Genomic DNA, 6,611 nt, shown 5'->3' with positions numbered 1-6,611 from the left:
AAGGAGAAGGAAAGGCTAATAAATCTCAAGCTGCAGGCATACCTTCAGATCTCTCAATAGTGCCTTAAGTCCTCCCCACACATGTCCTAAGGTGGGAGGGAGTTCTTAGCATTCTTGAGGCGAGGGGGAGCAGGAGAGAAGGAGAGAGCTGTGCAGACTCACAGGCACAGGAAAACAAAGAGACAACAAATCCTGTTCTTTTGACACAGAGAAGTTCGGTTGCAGTGTTTCTATAAGTATGTATGGCTGTATTTTACATAAGACCTTTCTGATAAAGATTACTTAGTTTTTACCTTTCCTTTTATAACATCTGATTCACTTTTGGAGCAAGTCAGTTGCAGTTATTAATGCAAGCCGCTAATGAATGCGTGCCCTTGTGTGGAATTCATTAGGGCAGGAGCAAAGGTACATGGCACTTGGTGCAAGTTGGAAGAGTGTAGGGACACAAACACCTTATGAATAGAATCTAACACACATAAACTCTCTGTTTTGCACACATTTGTGCACTATGCACGTGCAATTTAAAATGAAAAGCACAGGAGTCAATGGAGATACTGGTGTGGGTATAGAAAGGAGATGACGCTGCAACAAACTTTGCAAAGGGGCCCATGGCCTTAAAGGATACAGTAACACAAAACAATTTAAAGTAATTAAAATATAAATGTACTGTTGTCCTGCAGTGGTAAAAGTCTAGGTTGCTTTAGAAACACTACTATGTTTATATAAATAAGCTGCTGTGTAGCCAAGGAGGCAGCCATTCAAGTTGGAATAAAGGCACAGGTTACAAGAGACAACAGATAAGAATGTAGAATGCAATTGTGGTTTTTACAGAAGCTTATCCATTATCTCCTATGTAACTTGTGTCATTTAGCCCTAATTTTAAACTTGAACAGCTGCTCCATGCTATACGGTAACTTTGTTTATATTAACTATAAGTAGTGGCTTCTGAAGCAGCACATTCAGGGCTCTGGCACACGGGGCGACTTACATGTTCGCCGTGGGATGGCAGGGGGAGGCAACTCGGGGAGATTAGTCGCCCGCGAACAGGGAGTTATCGCGGACGACTAATCTCCCGTGGTGCCAGAGCCAAAAACACATTGTATAAATGTTGGCTGAGAATCAGCATTGCCACTGTCATCAGCTTCCTACTTGCCTGCACCGGAAACATTGTGTTGACCCGGTTGCAGGCACACACAAGCGGATATCGGCAAAGAACACTAGAGTTCACAATTCGGAGCAGTTATCCACCACATGTGCCTGCACCCAGGCCGACACAATGCTTTTGGGTGCAGGCAGTTAGGAGGCTGATTCTCCGCAGACCGAGAACATCCCCACGTGCATCAGCCTAACTGTTCCTTTAAGCAAATGTAATATTACTAAACCCGCTCAGCAGCAGGAACACAGAACTTCTGATTTTTTAAACCACATCATTACACAGAGAGAGTAAAGTGCTTTTACTCCACTAAGCACCAAGATTATTGAGAAGTACTGCTAAGTAATGGTAATTGCAGGATAAATGCACTAAAATATTCTGCGTGCATAAGGATGTATTTTGTATCTCCTTTTGCAAACATAGTTGATCTAGGGCAGTGCTGTCCAACTGGCGGCCCGCGGGCCGCATGCGGCCCTCGACCCCCTCTTTGTGGCCCCCACCTGTCTGGCTGCTTTGATGTTTACCCTTGTGTAAGCTTTAATGGTATCAGTACTGAGATTAACTGCCCCCCCCCCCGCATGGTTCTCACTTCTCAGATTCAGCCTGTAATCCCCTGTATTGTTTAAAACATTTAATCTTCTTGTACTGTTCACACATTTTAATCTATGCATTCTCACCCCTGCGTGTTCCACACTGCAGGTTTGGGCTGGTAATACCCACACTGCGTTCGTATCTGTTCACACCTCAGACATGTATGTACTGCTGGCCTATGCTGCCTGTGTGTAGACAGCATAGGTAGCATAGAGTAAGAGAGTATGGCACATAGGCAGCATAGGCAGGGAGGGTATTGCACACACAGGCAGCATATGGCAGACACAGGCATCATAGGGAAGGCAGAGTATGGACACACAGGTAGCGTAGGCCGGCAAGAGTGGCAGGCTGTGTGTGCCATACTCTTTCTACAACACTATGCTGCCTGTGGAGGTGACCTGGCAGGGGTTTGTTCTGGGAGTTTGTTAGCAGTTGGAATAGCCATTAATGGTCCCTAAGGTCTGTAATTAAATGCTGGGGTTGCTGTGCTACACACAGGGGAAGGAGAAGTCATATGGATTTTAGGGTTGTCTTAATATGACATAATATAATTATTTTCACATATGAATGATGGTTGAATATCCCTGCAGTGAGGACCAAGCATTTGGTTTTTTCCTGCACTAACACATTGTGATAAAATGGGTGTGGTTTGAAGTGGGTAAGGTGTGGGTTTAAAGGGGAGTGGTCAAAAAACTGGCTTCTATTAGCGGCCTTCCGCCATGTATGCGCAAGAAATTCTGGCCACTCGGCACCGCAGAAGTTTGGACAGCACTGATCTAGGGGACTCGCATTGTGTAGCACTGTGCTGCCCTTATATTGTGTTCCAGTATAGCAGAAGTGTAAACAATAACAAATTCATTATGAACTGATGGGTCTTGAGGGGGGTTAGCACAGATAATAAGAACTGCTGTACATTCCGTCATTTGTATGCCTATAAAAGCAGTGCTTACAAACTGTTAGGAGAGCCAAAAATTGAACTAAAATATGTCTGTTTCCTACATTATAGCAAAGAGAACATTCTGCACACAACTACTGAACTGCATCATCTGCTGAACATGGGGCAGCGCTGGAAGAATGCTGGGAATTGTAGTCTAAACCCTAGAGCGCAGGGATTTAAACTTTATTCAGGCCCAATCTTAGTACATAACAGCTTAGCTCCAAATGTATTAGAACTACACTTTCACTTGCCTGATCTTGATGTTACAGACAGCAGGGAATAGTAGTTCAGCTACATGTGGGCACTGCAGATTAAGAACCAGCGTTTAGAGGATGACAGCTGCTTAGCAACCTTAATGCACAGTAAAGCCCATAATATACAACCCATGCACTACAGGCACCGCAGTACGGACCAAATACAACGCTGGCCAACCCTCACTACACAGTTGCAGGGGGCAGCATGCAGAAGCATAACATGCTGGAAAGAGCGGTTACCTTTGTGGGCTGGCACAGGAATGAGGCTACTGTCTCCAGCCCGGACTTTAACGGGGCAGTTCAGCTTGGGGATACAGGAATGGAGTGCCTTGAGGAGGTCGTGATGTCAAAGTCTGTGACGAAGAAAGTGGGCGGGGAGCTTGAAATACCAATGGCCGAGGTGTGCGCTCCTGTGCTGCTGGGGATCTGCAAGGGAGTGACAGCGTCACAGCAACACGTGACGGCCGGGCAGCAGAGGCCCATGCACGGGGGGGGATTGAAACGCAGAATTATTGTGGGCACCAGTGCACCGAGTTAAAGTGGCAAAAGCTACAGCGCTACAAAGATTAAAGTTTGCTATAGGGGCGGTTGTTTTGTAAGAAGGTGTGCAGGAGGGCGCCTTTGAGTGGCTTTGGGAGGGAGTGGGATGCAGGAGGCCCACTGTACTTGGGTGGAATGATGCGAGTGAGGGATGCAGGAAGGCACACAGGGAACTGGGCTGCTGGGAGCACTGTTTGTGGTATGGGGCTGCTGGGAGAAAATGCTTGTGATATGCACATGACTGCAGGAAATTCAGCTAACCTATTATATGATAATGTATTTCGGAGACCCATTTTCACTTTACTGTTTAGTGTTAAAATCAGGTTTAAGAATATTGAAACTGGATATGTTCTAACACTAACGACATGAGTCATATGGGTGACATATACAGGGCTGAAGTGGCGACCATGCGGTATGTCTGGGCTGCAGGCAGAGAACTATCTGGTTGTACTGGGCTGCAGCAGAGAACTATCTGGTATGTACTGGCTGCAGCGGAATTTGTAGTAGCTGCCAGAGAACTATCTGGTATGTACTGGGCTGCAGGCAGAGCAACTATCTGGTATGTACTGGGCTGCAGGCAGAGAACTATCTGTATGTACTGGGCTGCAGGCAGAGACTATCTGGTATGTACTGGGCTGCAGGCAGAGAACTATCTGGTATGTACTGGGCTGCAGGCAGAGAACTATCTGCTATGTACTGGTATGTACTGGGCTGCAGGCAGAGAACTATCTGGTATGTACTGGGCCTGCAGGCAGAGAACTATCTGGTATGTACTGGGCTGCAGGCAGAGAACTATCTGGTATGTACTGGGCTGCAAGGCAGAGAACTATCTCTATGACTAGGGTATGTACTGGGCTGCAGGCAGAGAACTATTGTATGTACTGGGGCTCAGGCAGGACCATATCTGCTATGTACTGGGCTGCAGGCAGAGACTATCTGCTATGTACTGGGCATGCAGGCAGAGAACTATCTGCTATGTACTGGTATGTACTGGGCTGCAGGCAGAGATTACTATCTGGTATGTACTGGGTTGGCAGGCAGAGAACTATCTGGTATGTACTGGGCTGCAGGCAGAGAACTATCTGGTATGTAATGTGGGCTGCAGGCAGAGAATTCTGGTATGTACTGGGCTGAGGGCAGAGAACTATCTGCTATGTACTGGGCTGCAGGCAGAGAACTATCTGCTATGTACTGGGCTGCAGGCAGGACATGAACTATCTGCTATGTACTGGGCTGCAGGCAGAGAACTATCTGGTATGTACTGGGCTGCAGGCAGAGAACTATCTGGTATGTACTGGGCTGCAGGCAGAGAAATATCTGGTATGTACTGGGCTGCAGCAGAGAATATCTGGTATGTACTGGGCTGCAGGCAGAGAACTATTGGTATGTACGGGCTGCAGGCAGAGAATCTGGCTGGTATGTACTGGGCTGCAGGCAGAGAACTATCTGGTATGTACTGGCTGCAGGCAGAGAACTATCTGCTGTGGTATGTACTGGGCTGCAGGCAGAGAACTATCTGGTATGTACTGGGTCTGCAGGGCAGAGAACTATCTTGTATGTACTGGGCTGCAGGAGGACTATCTGGTAATGTACTGGGCTGCAGGAGAAATTCTGTATGTATGGCTGCAGGAGAGGAACATCTGGTATGTACTGGCTGCAGGCAGAAACTATTGGTATGTATCGGGCTGGCAGGCAGAGAACTATCTGCTATGTACTGGTATGTACTGGGCTGCAGGCAGAGAACTATCTGTATGTACTGGTGCAGGCAGGAACTATGCTGGTATGTCTGGGTTGGGCAGAGAATATCTGTAATGTATGGGCTGCAGCAGAGAGACTATCTGGTATGTACTGGCTGCAGGCAGAGAACTATCTGTATGTACTGGTTGCAGGCAGAGAACTATCTGGTATGTACTGGGCTGCAGGCAGAGAACTATCTGTATGTACTGGTCGCAGACAGCAGCAGACTATCTGCTATGTACTGGGCTGCAGGCAGAGAACTATTGCTATGTACTGGGCTGCAGGCAGAGAACTATCTGCTATGTATGGGCTGCAGTCAGGAACTATCTGCTATGTACTGGGCTTGCAGGCAGAGAACTATCTGCTATGTACTGGGCTGCAGGCAGAGAACTATCTGCTATGTAACTGGGCTGCAGGCAGAGAACTATCTCGCTATGTACTGGCTTGCAGGCAGAGAATATCTGCTATTACTGGCTGCGGCAGAGACTATTGCTATGTACTGGGTGAGAGACTATGCGACTTGGGCCAGCAGAGAATATCTGCTATGTACTGGGCTGCAGGCAGAGAACTTTGCATTACTGGGCTTGCAGCTGAGCGAAATAATATCTGGTATGCTATGGGCGAGCAGGCAGAGACTATCTGGTATGTACTGGGCTGCGGAGAGAATACTTGGTATGTACTGGGTGAAGCAAGAACTATCTGGTATGTACTGGCTGCAGCAGAGACTATTGGTATGTACTGGGTGCTGCAGGCAGAGAATATCTGGTATGTAACTGGGGCCCGGCAGAGAATGATCTGGTATGTATGGGCTGGGCAGATCTTTGGCTATTCTAAGGGCTGCAGGCAGAGAACTATCTGGTATGTACTGGGCTGGCAGGCAGAGACTATAGGGGGGGGGGGGGGGGTGGAATGTACGGGGGGGGGGGGGGGGGGGGGGGGGGGGGGGGGGGGGGGGGTGGGCTGCAGGGGAAGAACCATTCAGTAGGTACAGGGCTGTAGGGGGAGAACCATGTGATACATACTGGGCTGCAGGGAGAGAACCATGCGGCATGTCCTGGGTTGCAGGGGAGAACCATGCGGCATGTACTGGGGCTGCAGGGAGAGAACCATGCGGCATGTACTGGGTTGCAGGGAGAACCATGCGGCATGTACTGGGCTGCAGGGGGAGAACCATGCGGCATGTACTGGGCTGCAGGCAGAGAACTATCTGGTTGTACTGGGCTGTAGGGGGAGAACCATATATACATACTGGCTGCAGAGAGAGAATATGTGGTATGTACGGGATGCAGGGAGAGAACTATGTGGTATTTACGGGCTGTGGAGGAGAACGATGCAATATGTTTCAAGGCTGCAAGGAAAGAACTATGCGGTATGTACAGTGCTGTAGGGGGAGAACTAA

General features: G+C 48.3%; 1 pseudogene across 1 annotated transcript in view; it reads left to right on the top strand.

Moving 5' to 3' along the window:
* The first annotated feature begins 6,542 nt into the window (after nucleotides 1-6,542).
* Nucleotides 6,543-6,611, top strand: part of LOC116406513 — a 16,037-nt pseudogene continuing 15,968 nt past the window's right edge. Inside the window, exon 1 of the transcript XR_004221073.1 lies at nucleotides 6,543-6,581. The product of XR_004221073.1 is annotated as a zona pellucida sperm-binding protein 4-like (transcript). The remainder of the gene's footprint in view (nucleotides 6,582-6,611) is intronic.

The sequence above is a fragment of the Xenopus tropicalis genome, chromosome 2 (assembly GCF_000004195.4).
Source record: "Xenopus tropicalis strain Nigerian chromosome 2, UCB_Xtro_10.0, whole genome shotgun sequence".
NCBI classification, from domain to species: Eukaryota; Metazoa; Chordata; class Amphibia; order Anura; family Pipidae; genus Xenopus; species Xenopus tropicalis.
Note: the sequence above shows the minus strand (reverse complement) of the source record. Positions and strands in the feature narration are given on the sequence as shown.